A 19149-nucleotide genomic window follows, 5' to 3' on the forward strand; every position below is an offset into this window, starting at 1 on the left:
GCCTACGGATAGGAAGATATGACTACTGGGAGAGGAGAGGGAATTTAAATGACACTGAGGAACAGCTCCATAAAGACAAAGTAAAGGAGAATCTTGGATTACGAAGAGTTTAAGTTCCGTGCTCAGCAGCAGGAAATGTATCAGCGGTGGGAGTCATTGGAGATTTTAGAGCAAGGGAGTGATAAATAAGTGTCTCCTAAGCAAACTTTGAGAGTACCCTCAAGAGACTATAGAATATAGAATGTAGGGGTGCTGCGCGCACCCTGGTGGGGGGTAGATGGCATGGCAACAGTCTGCAAGATCTATGGGACAATGAGAAATCTGAGAGTGGAACATGGAGGGGAACAGAGAGGGAGCGGCTCACTTGGAGGGCTGCAACACTCGAAGGGGACACCTGAGTCAAGATGTCCCGGGGAGCTAAGGTAGGGGCTGACAGTGATGGAGAGGTGGCTGTGAGGACCCTCTTCCTGGAAGGCCCCAGAAATGAGAGGACAGGGTGACAGCAATGGGGGGCAGGGGGCGAGAGCAGATTCCTCAGAGAGAGAGGGGGATACCTGAAAAAGAGAGAAACCACAACTGAGAGCTTCCTGCCAGGAAGCTGAGGGAGGATAGATTCCTGTCACGTGCTGAGGTGGCTGAGGAGGCCCCTGGGCTCTTTCCAGAGGCTCCCTCAGGACAGAGGTGGGTGGAACCAGAAGCCTGCACAAAGAAGAGTGGGCGGTGGGGAGGAAGAGTAGGCAGGCATGTTTCCTGAGAGCTTAAAAAAAACAAAAAACAAAAAAAAAAAAACCGGGGCGGAGGCTCCTCCTTTGAGGAAGGCTTAAGGGTCTTTGCTATGGCATCCTGGAGCTGTGGCTATGGAGGCTGCAAGGGGCCAAGGGTCAGGCGGGTGCTCGCTGTCAGTGTTCACCTGTTTTCTGTGGCAGCCAGAAATGCCAGCAACTCCTCAGAGCAGCAGGTGAGGAGCTGGCTGCATTTGTATAACGACACGCTTGTTAATGTCACAAACTTGACTTCTCTTTCTCTAAGGCCCACAAGCGGGTTGCGGTGTTTTGTGGATTGCCCTGCACCTTATTTTAGGGACTTAGGGTGACTGTTGAAGGAAGCATGAGTTCTCTACAACCTTGATAGGAGGAGCTTGAAGGATATACCAGCACCTCTTTTCTGTTCCTCTGAATTAAAAAGAGCCTGTCTTTTTGAAGGCAGACTCGGGCTCATTGATCTCTCCTCAGGAGAGGCGGCCAAAGAGAAACAAATCCCATAAGCACCATGACAGTGTTCAGGAAAGCAGCTGGTTATTCTGGTTTAGGAAGGCAGAGCACCTCCATGGTGACTGCCTCCCGGTGGGAAGTATGGTCCTTGGCTGCTCCTGGATCCCAAGGAAATCCCTCCACTCCCACTGTATGAACTTCCCACAGGCGACCCTCCTGAGCCACCACCCCAGGCCTCTCTGTCAGTCACCTTTGACAGCTGGGCCTCCAGGGTGTTGGCTACTTTTGCCAGTGTGTGCCTTAAAACCATGTGCTGGCTGTGAGCAGGCCTGGCAGAAGCGTGAATGTCCAGAGGTCGTTGAGGGGTATAGATGTTCCCCGATGTCAGATCCTGTTACCGAGCCTCCATCAGTATCTGGAAAAGGGGCTGCTCCCAGTAGTGCAGTGTCTAGCTGCTCACTGGCAGTGTTTGTTTCCAGCACCCAGTCCTTTGGTGATTCTGGAGGAATTCCTGGTCTGTGTAGTTTTAAAGTTCTCAATGTTCCTTCCCCCTATGGAAGTGAAAGCTGATTGGGGAAGCAGGGTGTGGACCCACAGTGACTCAGCCTCAGTTCATCCCCTGGGACACTGAATATTGCAGGAGAGGCAGAAGGCATAGTGTATAAATTATTAACAGCTATTGAAAGCTTCCAGGAGAGCATTGAGTGTCCAGCATAGGGATATCTCAGTATCATTTCTTCCCATGGTGTGACGAGGGTTTGGGGTCAGCTCAGTGGCCTACCTTGTTTTCAGAACCCCAGGCTGGTTCTCCAGCCTCTCTGCCTGCCTCTCTCGCCAGGCCCTCATGAGTGAATTTACCTTTTACTTAAGTCAAACTGCACCCTGGAGCTTGGACCCTTGTAAATATAGAGCGACTAAATGATAGGACCTGAGGAATGGGCTCAACTGGACCCAGGAGACAAACAGGGTGCACTCCTCACTCAGAGCATCTGTCTTGTGATGGGGGGAGGCGGAGAGTAAAGATGTCAGTGCATAAATATCCTCTCTCTCTCTCTCTCTCTCTCTCTCTCTCTCTCTCTCACACACACACACACACACACACACACACACACACACACACACACACACACACACCAGAAGGTAGCAAAGGATAACAAGAGAGCTAATAGAACTACAGGGTCAAAGACCTCATTTCATTCAGATGTGGTCAGCCAGGAAGATCACCCTGAGAAGGCAGCAGTGGGGAGAGACTGGACTGATGAAGCAGCTCAGAGAAGTCTTCCAGCCCAATGGAACCCCAAGTTGAAAGATCCAGGGGCACAATAAAAGTAAAGCTCTCTCTCCTTGTCCTCTAGTTTCCAGGACTCTGCCCCAGCTTTGATTCCCGCGTGCCTGCACCATGGGTGTGAGGACACTTTGGATCACAAACGTGTGTCAATGAAAAGATACAGAGACGGGCAGCTGGCACCAGGCCCGTCATTTGCAATTGGAAGCAGAGTGGGAACAAGGTCGTAGGGAGTGGGGTTAGGACCGGGGCCCTAGAGGACAGAGTAGGTCACCCTAGCCATCTCTTGACACCCAATATGAGCTGCAAGCATATGCCAGGAGGATTAGGTTATTCAGAGTCAGTAGGAGCCTTAGCACCAGGAGCAGAGAGAGAGAGAGAGAGAGAGAGAGAGAGAAAGAGAGAGAGAGAGAGAGAGAGAGAGAGAGAGAGAGAGAGCTGGAAGTCAGCTGTCACTAATGTGACTGTTCTTCTCAATCAATAATCAATTGGAAATCTATATCCTATGCCCTCTTGGACTTTGCCTATCATTTCCTTGTATTGGATTGACTAGGCAGATATTCATGTTACATTTCTGCCCAGAAATCAACGCAGGCCAGCCACCATTCACCATTTGGTTCTGGTTTTGCTTATTTGAACTTCTGGCTATTTTCCTTGGCCAATGAGGGAGAAGGTGGTCTCTGGCATTTGTTTATTTCCTGCACTGACTCCCAGTTCCTGGTCATTGGAGCTAGGGATAGGGACTCCGGTTGGAAGGAAACTCCACGGGCCCTGGTTCTAGCCCCCCCCCTCCTACCTCTTCATTGCTATCCTCTTTTTCTTGTCTTCTTCCTTCCTTTCCTCCTCTTCCTCTCACATCGGTACCCCAACTTTTCCATTCTTCCCTGTCCTGCCATGCACCTCACTTGATTGGTGGGAACCATCTCCCAAGGAAATGGCCCACAGAGGAGCCTTGGTTGACTGATCCATGCTGCTTACCTCACACATGGCCTTAGGTAACGAAGGTGAAAACAAACTCCCCACCCTCGAGGCCTTGACCTCACTGGCCTTCGTCAGATGACCCTCGAGTAAACTGACTCTGAAACTCCTCTCTAGACAACAGATCAGTTCTCACAGCTCGGGAGGTGTGACTCCCACACCCGATGTCTTGGGCGATCTCCTCCGTGCCGGTGGCCATGTTTCCTCTTTGGAATAACTTGCACAGCCTTCCCAGGTTGGCTTTCCCACAGTCATCATTTGCAAGCATTTAAGTTGGTACAATATAACTTTAGAGCACTGTTTGGGGCTATGGCTAAAAAACTTAAAATGTAGATTCCCTTGACCCGATAATGCCAACTCTGGGAAATCTTTTTAGAAAATAATTAGAGACACAGCCAAAAGTGTTTGTATAAGAATATTTACCCCAATGCTTGTTATAACGGTAAGAAAATAAAGAAACCATCCATAGGCACTTGGTTAAATAATTTATGGCAACACTAGGCAATCATATCTCTCTGTGTCTGTCTGTCTGTCTGTCTCTGTGTGTGTGTGTGTGTGTGTGTGTGTGTGTTCGTGCTTAAAGCATGCTTGCTATGTGTGGCTCAGCTTTCTGTGACTGTTTAACATAGAATTAAGAAAATCAATCTATAACATTCCTTTGGTTAGTGGTTTCAGAGGTTTTGAGTCATGACTGACTGGCCCTGTTGCTTGGCCTGTGGATGGCACATCACAGCCAGAGCCAGTGATAGAGCAAAACCATTTACCTCTTGCTTAGAATGTGGGAAAACGGGGAGGATGAGGGGGCTAGGATGAGGCACAATCCTCTTCAAGGGTGAGTGAGAATGACTGTGGGGCATGGGCCAGAGAGGCAGGCTGCAACTGTTGCAGTTCCCAAATATTCTTACTCAAATCATCCTGGCAGCCTCACAGAGCTCCTTGCTACCTGACCCAATGTTCTAGGTTCTCAAATGAAAGACACACACACACACACACACACACACACATGCACACTCAACCTTATATTTTAATATGCCTTAAACAGTTCAACGGTTGGGCCACTTTCAAACCTCCACATGGCTCACTCTCACCTGCCCTGGACTCGGACCTGCAGCCCTCTCAGACTGAGTTCCCCAGCACCTACATGATGACTATGTTCTCTGTCAGGCACCACCCAGGCATGGCCTCCTCTCCTTTCCCAGCATGGTGGCTCTCTCTTCTTGCTCCTCCTCAGTCCCTTGCCCAGGAATCCTAAGGTCCCTCCTCTGTCTCCCTGTCCACTGGCAACTTTATTTACTAATCAAAACCAACTGGGAGAAGGGTCCCTCTGTGTCTGACCTGGGGATGTGTGGATGCTCCTTCAATTTTGGGGACCAAATTAACATAAGCAGCATTGGACCAAATCTACAACAGTGATAGTGTAAGGAGTTCTTCTCGGAGATTCCGGTGCTAGCTTGGCTTTTGTCAGTTTGGCACAAGCTGTTGTCATCTAAAAGGAGGGACCCTCAACTGAGATAATGCCTTCCTAAGGTTGGCCTATAGCAAACCCTGGGAGCGCTGTCTTGAAGAGTGATTGGTGTTTGAAGGCCCATCTCACTGTGTGTGTGTGTTGGGGGGGGTACCAGGCCTGGGCAGGTTGCCCTGGATGGTATAAGACAACATTCTGAGGAAGCCATGAGGAGCAAGTTAAGCAGTGCTCCCTCCATGGCTTCTGCTTCCCTCCCTGCCTCCAGGTTCCTGCTCTGATTTCTCCATGTGGTAGACTCCAACGATAAGCTGAAATAACCTCTTTTCTCCCCAAGTTGCTTTTAGTCATGGTGTTTCATCATAGCAACAGAAAACCTAAGCCACCTCCACTCAGGTGAGGACTGAATTAATGGATAAGAATTTAAGAATGGATAAGAATTTCAGGATAAATGAATAAGAAGCAGAGAGGCAGGTATTAGAGAGAGTTTAATGCATATTTAGGTTTGGGGGAGAGGAAGTGCTTAAGGAAAGGTTAGGCCACACCCGTGAGAGGGCTATGCTTGGATGGTTAGCTTTACAATAGCCATTAATGTAGGTTTGGTAGGTTCTGAAATTGTGAGGCAGGCAAGTATAGGAGATGCTTAGGGATGTGGGATTCTATTGGTTTTAGCTCTGCACACTGCTTTTCCCTTCTTGTGATAGTGCACCTGACAGTCTAGTTCCTTTACCTGCACATATTATGCAGATACACCTACTCCCAGCAAGGCACTGAGCAAGTTCAGAAACTCTTTGAACCTTATATGCACTGGGCTACATATACCTCTCTCTGAATAATCCCCTAAGTTCCTCCAACATGATCAAATTAGATGATTTCTATTCAAGAGTATCTATGATGTATCCTAAATGATGAAGAATTAAAGGGCCTATCTGGCCTATTTAAGTGAACTTTGAATTCACGTTTACCTATACCTATGCATGTATACTTGGGCATACATGTAGTTAAAATGAGATACATTATGGGAAGGGACATTCACAGAAAAATGAATATATAAATTAACCTATCAAGCAAAATAGAGGACTCTCTAATCACAGCTCCTCCTGCCTTAGATTCCATAAAAGATCTGGGGTCTTGGGTACCTTTATTCATGCGGCCTGCTGTCACATGAGTCTTGACAGTGTTTCCCCTCTCTGGTTTGTACTTCAAATAAAGTTCTCTTGCTCCTTTTGTAAATCTCTGTAGCTCTTACTTTCAGTTCTCTGGGAAAGAGGCTGAGGGCTTGGAAACACCCAACCCCATACTGACCTCAGACCACCAGTAACAGAGATGGGTTGCTAAGGAAGGTAAATGTGGTCCTAGGCTGGCTCCTGAGTGCACTGGGGTTACAGCTGATAAGGTACCATCTGAGGACAGCTCCAGGAAGAGAAGACGTTTCATTCATTATCAAAAGTCAATAATCTCGCTTGTGAGATTCTTGGGAGATATATGAGGAGGATGGAAGGCCAAACTCAAGGTCGCATATACCAGGGCCTTATGCACAGTTCACTGCTATTTTAACGTTCTTATTTTAAAATATCTCTCTATGCAAGAAATACGGTCTCTATGTCAGCACACTTACAACAGATGCTACTTGTACTGGGATGCTTGATTCTCAGTCTTTGAGTGGATTCCCAGGGTAAGGAGCTCCCTTCCTTTTGCACGTTCCCTTAATCTTCCCTCTTTCTCCCCTGCCTCACACATGTCAATGACTAGACCCTGTTGGACCCCACCTCCAAAGGTTTCTACCACCTCTCAATAGTGCCAAGCTGCGACAAAGCTTTTAATACGTGCGTCCTTGGGATACAGTCCAAATCTCTCTTTTGCCACCTAGATTCATTCTCTACTCTCCAGAACTCAACCCTCTGACCTCCATTTTTTGTTTTTCCTATAGAAGGCCCAGCAAGGAGGCAAAGAAAAAAAAGGAAAAAAAAAAAAAGACAGGCTCTTCACTCCTGACTGCTTTTCCACTTGTGGTCATGATTTCTCCAGGACTCACTGTTGCAGAATATTTGATCATACTGTGAACCTTGAGAGTGTGTTATTTACTGGAAAAACCTGTTTCTAGTTGTAGTGTGACTCAGCCCTAGCATGTGCCTTTAATCCCAGAGCTTTTTGTCTATTGTAAAAAGATTAATAAAATCAACCATAGGTCAAGAGTCAGAGCAAGCAACCAGTTGACAGGGAGTGAACACAGGAATAAAAAAACCATAGAGAGTGAGAGGAAGTCAGGAGAACGGATAGAGAGACACACAGGAAGCAGAAGGGGGGGACATTCAGTTTGAAAGTTTTTTGAGACACTGTGGAGAAGGAGAGCTTGTTCTGTCCTTTGGGATACTGGCTGAGGAGGAAGGTCAGCTGGGTGCTTTCTCTGCCTCTCTGAGCCAGCAGGCTTTCACACCAGCATCTGCTACTGAGTCTTTACTAGTAAAATTGAATGTTTGAGATTTTGTTAAAAACAACACCTTACCTTTCCTCACTTCTGGGCCACCTGGGGCTCTAGTAACTGCTCTTTTCTCCACCCTCAGGTTTAGCAGTGGGAAGCTTCCCAAGGTGTCTAGTTCATGTTCATTTCAGCCACCTTATGTCCTTCAACTGTGCCTCAAGAGGCCAACAGAAAATGTATTTTCTGTTAGGGTTCTACATGATGCGATGAAGGAAAAAAAATATGCTTACAATATAAGGTGAAGTGACAGAATCAGGCTAGAAGCTACAGTCTCAACCTGCACACAAATAAATCTGTTTAGAAAAAGAAAACATTTGTGCACAGAGAGAGGAAAGACTAGAAACATTGGAAGATCTGTCACAGTGTCTGGGTAGCAAGATTAGAGGTGACTTTTCTTGTCTCTATACAACTTTATATGGTACACTTTGCGTATTTGCTTATTTTGAGATGTGATCTTGCTATGTAGACCAGGCTGGCCTAGAATTTGTGAATCTTCTTCTACTTAGATTCCAGCCTATTGTGCACATTCTTAGAAGTGACCAAATATCACCTTTAAACTGGAAAAAAAAACTATATTTGAAAACAAAACTGAAAATGAAATTGGTCTTCTGTAAAGCAATCTTAGCTTTCTGTTAGCAAAAATCATGTCGCTAGGCCTGGAATCAGAAACTTGCTACAAACAGAAAATTTAACATATAACTTATTAAAATTAACATTCAGACTTATTTAATAATTGTGTGTGTGTATGTATGTATGTATGTATGTATGTATGTATGTATGTATGTATATAGGTTCTCACTGTGTAGCTTTGGCTGGCGTGGACCTTGCTATGAGAACCAAGCTAGTCTCAAACTCAAAGAAATCCACCTGCTTCTGTCTTCCAAGTGTGGCACCGAAGGTATATGACACCACACCAGACTTAAAATAGTCTTTCAGTCACAGTTTTCCAATGCCCCTAAATAGAGATACCCTGCCACCTACTCACATAGGATAAATGCAGTATATGTATGGCATGGTTACAAAGCTTTATTCAAAATGTTCCAAAAATTGAACAGAGGTGTTCAAGGTTCAAAGTGCTCTGTTTGTTTGATTTTGCTTGGGCAGATAGAGTTGGAGAAAGGAATCTCCTATCAACAGATCTTTTCTATCGGGTCTGATTTTGTTCAGATTTCTTTTGTGTTTTCTAAATCCTTTATCCCTGTGCTTCTCAACCTGTGGGTCACAACCTGTTTGGGGGTTGTCTTAGTTAGGGTTTTATTGCTGAGAACAGACACCATGACCAATACAAGTTTTATAGAGGACAATATTTAATTGGGGCTGGCTTACAGGTTCAGAGGTTCAGTCCATTATCATCAAGGCAGGAGCATGGTGGCATCCAGGCAGGCCTGGTGCAGGAGGAGCTGAAAGTTCTACATCTTCATCGGAAGGCTCTAGCAGAATACTGACTTCGAGGCAGCTAGAATAAAGGTGTTAAAGCCCACGCCCACAGTGACACACCTACTCCAACAGGGCCACGCCTACTCCAACAGGGCCACGCCCACTCCAACATGGCCACACCCACTCCAACATGGCCACACCTACTCCAACAAGGCCACACCTACTCCAACATGGCCACACCTTCTAATAGTGCCACTCCCTGGGTCAAGCATACACAAACCATCACAGGGGTCGAATGCCTCTTTCTCAGGGGTTGAATATCAGGTATCCCACATATCAGATATTTAAATTACAATTCATAACAGAAGTAAAATTACAGTTATGAAGTAGCAATGAAATAATTTTATGGTTGAGGGTCACCACAACAAGAGACACTGTATTAAAGGGTGGCAGCATTAGGAAGGTTGAGAACCACCGAGTTAGAGGTAATTTGAAGAGCTTACATTTAATAAGAAAGAAAGAAAGAGAGAAAGAGAGAAGGGAAAGGAAGAAAGAAAGAGAGAGAGAGGGGCTGGAGAGATGGCTCAGTGGTTAAGAGCACCGACTGCTCTTCCAAAGGTCCTGAGTTCAAATCCCAGCAACCACATGGTGGCTTGCAACCATCTGTAATGAGATCTGATGCCCTTTTCTGGTGTGTCTGAAGATAGCTACAATGTATATAATAAATAAAGATGTTTATAAAAAAAGAGAGAGAGAAAGAAAGAGAGAAAGAAAGAAGGAAAAAGAAAATTGATTCCTTAACCATAAGCAGCACTTATTATGCAATGGTTGCTTTGTCAGCTTCAGATCTGGGACTAGCCTTCCAGGCTGCAGGTAGAGCCCTGGCCTGGCAAAGTACCAGACCACTGCTTGAGCTAATAACAAAAATTATAAGGGACCTTGAACCTTTATATGGCCATTACAATGTGCAGGGCTGGTTTCCAAGAACTTTCTACACCCACTTTATCTTCCTCACAAGCACTTGGACTGGGGAGTGTCCTCATTGGTTTTTCATTGCTATGACAACACAGTGACCAAAAACAACTTGGGAGAGGAAAAGGTTTAATTGGCTTACACATCCCAATCGCAGTCACTGAGGGAAGCCAGGCTGGAGCTGAAGCAGGAGCAGAAGCAAGAGCCCTGGAGGGATACTGCTCACTGGCTTGCTCTTGAGGCTTGCCCAGCTTCCTCTCTTATACAACCCAGGACCACCTGGCCAGGGGTGGAAAGGCTCACAGTGGGTTGAGCCTCCCCACATCAATTAGCAATTAGGAAACTGCCTCACTGGCCTGGAGAGAGATGGCTCAGTGGTTAAGAGCGTTTGCTGTAGTTGCAGAGGACCTGAGTTCAGTTTCAAGAGCACCCACATGGAGGCTCACAACTCTCTGAAACACCAGGTTGATGTGACAGGGACCTGAGGGGAGGGGTCTCTGTGACCACCACAGCCAGTGGAGCAATGATCCACAGGAGGCAAGAAGGCAGTTCTGTTCTGCAGGACTAAGTAGCCAGTGTTGGTTCAAGCTTCAAAAATCCGACCACGAGTAGTTTATTTTAGGCACACTTAAGCACAGTATATTTTGGTGAAAACGTCCTGGTGATAATTAACTCAATCTTGTGTTCACAATAAAGCACAGAATAAGCTAAATAAAGAACGGCTGTGACTGCTATGAAACTTTGTGAAGTACCTGTGATACCTTCCATAAAGATGGTGTCTACAGATTGATGAGGAGGAGAAACACAAGCTCGCTGTAAGGGTCCGGGGAGCCACACAGATAGAGCAAAGGCCACCATGCTATTAACCACCCTGGCTCTTAGCCTTCCAAGCAGATAACGGCTTATGCATTCCCTCTTTTGCAGGAACAAAGCAGAGTGTTTAACATTGCTGGTTCCTCTAGTGTACAAGGACCTCCAAGCCTCCTGCAGGGTCCAGTGCCCTCTTCTGGCCTCCACAGGCACTGCATACGCACACGATACATATATACATATACATACATATACATATACATATACATATACATATACATATACATATACATATACATATACATATACATACACATACACATACACATATACATATACATACACAAGCATGACACTCATACAGAAAATGAAAATAACTGTCTTTAAAAGAAAGAAAGCAAAATACCTGTAGCTTAGTTTTTTTTCAAATTCCATTTTTAATAATGGTTCTTAAAAGTTTTAACCTCCCTTCTAGGCCACAACCCGCCAGAGGTATGGGAAAGAAAGATTATTAGGATACAGGGGAAGTCGACCTGTTGAGAAATTGTTCTTTGGAGCAAATCCAGTCTGTGCTGTCAGGAAATCAGCAGCAGAGCTCTGTCCACTCACAAACATTTCATGAAAATACCATCAGTCCAGTAGTGCTGGGATAGCAAACATGAATGTGGCACAAAACTGGCAGAAACAGCTAGGCCTCCACTGAGTCGGCACAAATCAGCAGGAGTGACCAAGACCAGCAGGAACACCAGGAGAAGTTCTCTACCATCAAAGAAGTAAAGATCAGAGAAGTCAAAGACATGAGACCAAGAAGTGCTGCAAAGCTAGCCATTTATACAAGCCGCCTCACTGTTCATGGGGTCTTATTTATATTCCCTTCAAGCACCACGATTCCTCCCACTGATCTTTCCTCACCATGTGAGTCTATTTTAGCAAAATTCCACATGAGTCTGTATCAGCTGACATCACTCTGTCTATCAGCCCGGGTCCTCAGAAGGAGTAGAAGCCACCAGAGCACCACCTGAAGTTCTTTGGTGCGTTTCTCTCTATGTAATCACGATAAAAGGAGCTCAGCAAAGCAATGTAAGGTGAACCAATACATAGGTCCTTTCACGTGCTTACTTTAGTAAAGTATCCTCTCACCTGTGTCTGCTTCAGTGAAACACCATCCAACACATCTAACTTTCCAAAGAACCCATAAGTGTCCACTTCAAATGACCCCCAGACAGGTCATTCCTTCACTGAAGTTCCTTCTTCCAGGTGACTCTAGTTTGTGACAAAAATTAATTGGCACAGGGGTGTGGCTCAGTGGTGAGAGTACTTAGCACACTTGAGGTCCTGGGTTCAATCCCTTATACACACACATTCACACACACTCACACACACACACACACACACACACACACACACACACACACACACACACAGAGCCCAGCCTTGTTAAATCCTCATTTTATGGATAAACTTATGACGCATAAGAGTTAAAGAACTTGTCACAGGCCCCGTGAGTTAGCAGAGTAACATTCTGAATCCTCCAGGTTGACAACGAAACAGGTTCCAAACTCCACAGACCTTTCCGGATCATTCACCAAAGACACTTGGTGGAGTTTTCACGTCTCAATTCTATCCACAGCCTTGCACTGATGCCGGAGTTCACTGGCATTACATTTGTGTTTATTCCCATGATCTCTTGGCATTCCTCTCAGATGGGTAACCGAGACAGGGGCCCAGCGCCTCTGTACCTAAATCTGGCTTTGCTGGCCATCCAAGTGCTCCTGAGCCTGGTGCATCATCGAGGCTGCCTCAGCGATCAGAAACCGGCAGGCTGTGATTCCCTAAGCAATGAATCCCCGTACGTTCTTGTTGTCTGAAAAGGAAATAGTGTCCCATTCACGAGGTATCCGTTGCAATGACCAGTATCCTCCCAGGGAGTTAGAACGTACTCTGCAACCAGACGCATCGGCCGCCCTCAACTCCAGAGGCAAGCGTGGTCTAATTACCTTCATCTGCAAAGAGTCGGGCCTTGGAGCAGCCGGACACAGCAGGACTCTTGAAAAACCGGCTGCAGGTTAAAAAGCAGACCTGCCTTCAATTTATTAAAAGCCTTGGCATTTTTTCCTCCCACTGAGCATTTTAAAATGCAATTAGACAAAGTGGAATAATAATCAGGCTAAGGGACTCTGGAGTTTCCATGTTGGGCAATTCTTGCTCTTGTGTCTTTGCATGTCTGGGTGTTTCCGTTGTGACAGGATGCCCGTAGGACACACCAACAGCCTGTTTCAGTCCATGTCCAAATTCTTGAGGCGCTGTATGCCCTGTAGCCAATCACTGGATTTTCACACTACCCTTTATTGATGCCCAGGGCCCATCATTCTAACATCCTAGGGTACCAGCCAGTTTCAACAAATTCCCCAAGAACAAGCTTGGGCATCTCAACGTTTAAAGAAGTTCCCAAGCAACTGTAAGGCACAGTGGCCTTTTCAAGCCACTACACAACCAGGAAGCAGATCCATAGCTGCATTCTATGACATTGAGCCCTCGGCCCAACACACAAGCTGGAGCACGAAAACACCATGATGTTTCACTGGATGGCTGGGTGCAAGCAAGTTAGTGGCCTGGTGGGATACAAAATGGAAGAATAATCCTCCCCACTCCATAAATGAGAAGTTAGTCCTCCCCACTCCTTAAAGTGACAAGTACAGGAAACAGTGTTCACAAAGTCAGGTTTCTTACCATTTTAATCTTGTTAGTACATGGGAGTTTGGAAGCATACATACTATGTACACCAGGGAAGTTCCCTCATATATCACGATGAGAAATAAAATAACATCTTTATTGGGCTGTCACCACTGGCAGAGCCATGCAGAAAGATTACACGAGCTGATCTAGACAGGGGCAGAGTCTGCTCATGAGGCTGCCATCTATAATTCAATAGCTGACAGTTTGGAATTATACCACCGACTGCCCCGCCCACTTCATGTGCCCACAGGGCGGTGGTCCCGGTGCACAGCTGAACATGCGGCCTTTATTAAAATGGACTGTGTTAATCAGCTTCCCATCACTGTGACAAAATACCTTATGGAGGCAGAAGAAGGAAAGACTTACTCTGCTCACAGTTTCAGCCCACGATTCCTCATCCCTGTGGCTTTCGGACCTGTGGTACAGAAACTGCTCATTCCGGGAAACAAAGGGAAAAGAAAAGGATTGAGATCCCACAATCCCCTTCAAAAGATGTAACTTCCTCATCTCTAGGACCTAACTTCCTACCTCTAGGCACAGCCCCTTCAAGGCTTCCCAGTATTAGCTGCACAGCAAGCCTTCAACACCAGGGACCCTTTGGGGATACACTAAGTCCAAACTGTGCTAATGTGTTTCACTCTCCTGAGATTTATTAGCCAATCAACGAATTCAAACACTTGGGAACCGCACTGGGGCAGCAGTTCCCACTCAACCAGCCTCTGGCCGTCCTGTTTCCTCGCTTACCCAACCTTCCTTCTCCAGGTAACCAGATACAGTCTTGTTCTTTAAAAAGAAACTGACTGGGTTGAAAAGGCTCACAATGAATTTCTGAGCCCAAGCAGGATGTTTCGTGTTGACAGGGGAAGAGCAGGTTTGGACATTGGGCATTGGCCAGATGAAACTTCCACTTACATTCCCTTTCCTGCTGCCCTCCACACACATGCCTCATCGAGGCAGAGCCACCTTCCCTGGCCTTTTTTGCAGCCTGCCCCAGATCAATGGCTCTGTGTTCAACTCATAAAAAATGCAAAGGGAAATCATCACCTAGGCAGCTTGTTTGAGTTGCAAAACCTCCTGGTATTTCCCTGTCCCAACAATCTTCTCCTCTGAAAAACAGCCCATCAATTCACGGTCCCCGGCCTATGCCAAGTCTTGGCCATTTGGGCATGCAAATTAGCCTCCCTAGCTGCACAGATATCGCTGTTCATGAATACTGCAATGCTTCTTCAGCCTCGCACCATCCAGCTTTGCCTCAGCCTGTGCACTTACCTGGAGCTCCAGATTGCTTCAAGTTCTTGGCTCTCAGTGGGCTGACAATTCCAACACACATGGGATAAGTAGAACCACTGGTTTGCTCTTCTGCATTTCCACCTACGAGGCCTGGAGACTAGAGATGCTGTCTATTGAGGTGACCATTCATTTAATCATCAGCTAACGCTCTCTTGTGCCAGGCAGTGTGCAGGGTCCACTGGCATGTTGTCCAGCTGCATGCCCAGGAACAGACAAAAGGCACAGAATATTGGTCAGCCTGTGCAATGTACAAATGCAGTTCTCACTAGGAAGGTCACATATCCAAGAATACACAACCGTGTGAACATTAGAGCTTGAGCATTGTTCACAAGCTATCTCTTCTGATGGTCTTGTAGTCTCCCAGAGCCAGCTTTGCCTGAGATTACAGGAGCCCCTTGGCTTACCCTCTCCCCTGCTCTTCCTGCTCTTCCTCCTCCTCTTCCTCTTCCTCTTCCTCCTCCTCTTCCTCCTCTTCCTCCTGCTCTTCCTCCTCCTCCTCCTCCTCTTCCTCCTCCCCCTCTTACTTTTTCCCCTCCTCCTCTTCCTCCTCCTCTTACTTTTTCCCCTCCTCCTCTTCCTCCTCCTCCTCTTACTTTTTCCCCTCCTCCTCTTCCTCCTCCTCCTCTTACTTTTTCCCCTCCTCTTCTTCTTCCTCCTCCTCTTTCTCCTCTTCCTCCTCCTCCTCTTACTTTCCCCCTCCTCCTCTTCCTCCTCCTCTTACTTTTTCCCCTCCTCTTCCTCCTCTTCCTCTTCTTCCTCTTCCTCTTCCTCCCCTTCCTCCTCCCCTTCCTCCTCCCCTTCCTCCTCCCCTTCCTTCTCCTCTTCCTCCTCCTCTTCCTCCTCTTCCTCCTTCTCCTCTTCCTTTTTCCCCTCCTCCTTTTCCTTCTTCTCCCCCCTCCCCCTCCTCTTCTCATTCCTGCCCCATGCTCACCCTCAGCTATAAAGGTTGGTCTTTGGGCCTCTATGACAAGAGTCACATAAAATAGAACCTTCACTTGCAGATGCTTGCCTTTACAGGGAGGATCCATGACACAAACCGCCTTGCTGTTGATGCACCAACATGCTGAAGGATCACCTTCCTCATAGGAGATGAAGAAGATATGGAGGGTAATTGAAGGGTCCAGGGGAGGGCTAGCCAATGAGACAAAGAGGCATTCTTTGCCATGTTGTGCCAAGACATACACTAAAATCTTATTCATCATATTTATCCGAAACTCAAGTTTACCTGGGCATCTACTATTTCATTTCTTAAACCGGCAACCTGACTGAGGAAGTCTATAATCAATTTAGAAGCACCTTTTCCCACCCCCTGACACTATGAGTAACTCTCACAAGACTGGAGCAGATCATTAGTGTTTAAAAACAAAAGCAAGTAGTCCGTTGAAAGGTAGCATTTAGTTGGTACCTCCCCTTGGCTGGCTAACTGCTATCTTGCAGACTCATGGTCTAGACACTAGGTAAATAGACCACACCTATTTATATTCACCAGGGAGGCTAGGGGCATCTGAGGAACTCCTGCAGCATGAGATTCAGGGTTTGGTCGTGGATGCTGACATTGGGGTTGAGGATGATTTAAGGGCTTAGAGTAATGGAAGATAAACTGTCACTGCCCACCCTGTGTTCTAGACACTGACAGAACACGTTGGCATTCTCTTCCCCCATCCCTATCTCCCCAGGCTGGGAGATTATTTTCTGCTGAGATGAGACCTTTTTCTTGCTTCTTTGGGTAGAATTTTATGTGCAGTCCTTTCCTAGGGCTGCCTTAACAAAGCACTACCTCACGAGAAGTGGCTTAAATAACAAAAAGCTCTTGCCTTCCATTTCTGAGCTTACAGTACAGATAAGGTTGATTCCTTCTAAGGCTGTGAAGGACAGTCTGTTCTAGGTTTCCTCCTAAGCTTCTGAGAGCTCCCTAGTGATTTTTTTAAAGCATTCATTAATGTAGAGGAGAACTACCTCCTCTTTTTATAAAGATATAAGTCATATTCAGTGAGACCCATAACTCCAGGACCTCTTTTTAATTGATTACTTCTGTTAACACTTGGTCTCTAAATAAGGTCACGTTCCATGGCACTTGGGAGTCAGAACTCCGGCTTCTTTTTCCCAGGACACAGTTCAGTCTGCACCTCAGTGCCACACATATTTACACTCACCAGGAAGTTTAGGAAGCATCTAGGAGCTTCTGTAGCATGGGAGTCAGGGTTTGGTTGTGGATGCTGACATTGGGGTGGAGGGTGATTTAAAGGCTTAAAGTAATGGAAGATAAACTGCTTGTCACTGCCCACCCCGTGTTCCAGAAGATTACATTGCCGTGTGAGGCTGCCCCAGCATTGCCCTGCAAACAGCTTTTCCATTATGCTAAGAGCTAGTGGTGATGGGCGCCATTACTATTCAGCCCTTTGGCCTCCACTGGCTCCCATTCCCCCTGCCCTAAGCACTTCCCAGTGACCTTCCAAGAGGTAACATCAGAGTTATTCTCCCCAGGAGACCTCTGCAATTACTTGCCTGTGTCAGGGGAAACCCCATGATGCTTTGCTTGAAGCATGAACAGGAGGAAGGCTCAAAGGAGAAAGATTCTCCACTCTTGGCCTCCACACCCACTTCCAACCTTGTATTAGAATAAGTTGTGTGGAGGGGGAGAGACAAGAGAACTGTCTTTTGCCTTTGTCTGTTCTCCCTCCTCCAGGCAGATGCTGTGAGAACAAGATAAAATTCCTTGTCAGCTGGGGCCCTAAATTCTCATTCATTTATTAGGAAATGATAGTTTTTCTCCAAGAAGCCATCTGTCTTGCTTTTCTGGGCACTGTCCATTAGTAAAGAGACAAAGGGAGGGAAAGATGGGCCTTTTTGGCCATGGATTTTTTTTTTAGTGCCTCTTCAATGTCTTTATCACCAGGGAGATTTTTTTTTTAAGTCTGATTAGGAAATGTGATTTTAAGAACAGTCTGCTCATCTGAGCGGCTTCATGGCTGACTGGTTTGATAAAGCTGGTTGGCACGATGCCCCAAATGGTGGTGCAGCAACTGTGGACGTGGCTCCATGAAGTTGTTGGGGTGACCATAACAAAGCACCTGGACTCAACAACAGAGCTCTGTTTCCTCCTGTTCTGAAGGATGAATAGGTTCAAGGTAAAGATGCTAGCTGTTCCTCCCGAGGCTTCTTCCTTGGCTTATACATGGCCATCTTCTTGCATTTTTTACACACTATTTTCCCTCTCTCTGTGTCAGATTTCAACTTCTTACAAGGGCAGAGCCAGAGGGAGGCCCACCCAATAGGCACATTTGACATTAGTTCTATGAAGATCCTGACTCCATGTGCATTGTGATCTGAGGTCCTGGGGTTGGCAATGAATAAGTGGGGATCAATTCAACCCTGAAGACTGCAAGACTGCTTTAGGGATATCACAGATCCCGGGTTTGACTCTGCCTCTGAGTAGGGGCCTTTGGGACGACTGTGGGTTGGAGATTTGGGTTCCCAGAAACAGAAAATAATCCAGGCTCATCTGAGCATCCATGGAATTGAATAGGGTGATATGGGAAACATGTGGCATGATGAGAGGCCATATGCAGAGCGGGTAGTAACTTTAACACATTTGGCATGAAAGTGGGAGCCCTAGGAACATCTCTGTGGTAGAGAACACTAGCCAGGGTGGCTAAGATGAGAACCTCAGGAGTCCCAGAGGACCCGTGTGCTTATTGTTCATCCCACATATGGTCTAGATCATTCCCTCTGACTCCCTTTCCCTCTGCCATATGTAGTAAGGGAAGTCAGCGACCAGGATTCTTATATTTTCTAGGTCCTCAGAGACACAGAGCTGATTGTTCAATAGAAGATGGGCAGCTATGAAACTAGATATCAAGAGACCCAAACTATGACAAATCATCATCGCATAGTTATCTCCTTACTTGAGAAAGAAGATTCTGAGATGGACCACATCTGAGCTGGACAATATTTGATCCATACTGTCTTGAACTGGGCTGTGTCTGAACCAGACCACCTCTGACACTGCCTTCTCAGGCCTTCTTCCACTCCCTTCTTGAGTTCTTTGCCTCTTCATATCAGATAAGAACAGAGATTTCTGCTCACAGAGTTTTGCTGCTACATTCACTCTCCAAGTCCTCTCTGTGAACATTGGTCTCTGTCTGCCCAGGAAGGTCACTAGTCTTGTGTCACTATAAAAAACCCGAGTGAACAGCTTCCTGGTGTGCTCAGTTTATTAATGTCTTCTTTGTGATTTGTACTGGTTGTAAATATTATACCCGTTATAAATAATGATCTGACCTGCCATTCTTTCTGTGGTCCTTGGTTACCTGGCCTATAAAACCAGAGGGCTGAATGAAATGATTATGAAGGTCCCTGCAGCTTTAATTCTGATGGATTCCATGAAGATTAACCTCCTGTGAGTAGACAGTCTATGGGGCTTGCCAGAGTGAGGTATTCCTAAAAACTTCAGACTGGGAAATATGATTTCCCTTGGAGAGAAAGACTATAAAGCCAGCCAAAGATCAAAGAAGATATATTCAAAGTCTTCTTAAATGGAAAGGAT

The 19149-nt window shown here is 46.2% G+C and overlaps 1 long non-coding RNA gene across 1 annotated transcript; it reads left to right on the top strand.

Moving 5' to 3' along the window:
• The first annotated feature begins 326 nt into the window (after nt 1–326).
• Nucleotides 327–18890, top strand: LOC102552233 (uncharacterized). The gene is made up of 3 exons (XR_015672033.1): nt 327–422; nt 15621–15710; nt 18400–18890. It is a non-coding gene; the product is annotated as an uncharacterized LOC102552233 (long non-coding RNA).
• The last annotated feature ends 259 nt before the right edge of the window (nt 18891–19149 follow it).

The sequence above is a fragment of the Rattus norvegicus genome, chromosome 2 (assembly GCF_021556685.1).
Source record: "Rattus norvegicus strain SHRSP/BbbUtx chromosome 2, alternate assembly SHRSP_T2T, whole genome shotgun sequence".
NCBI lineage: Eukaryota > Metazoa > Chordata > Mammalia > Rodentia > Muridae > Rattus > Rattus norvegicus.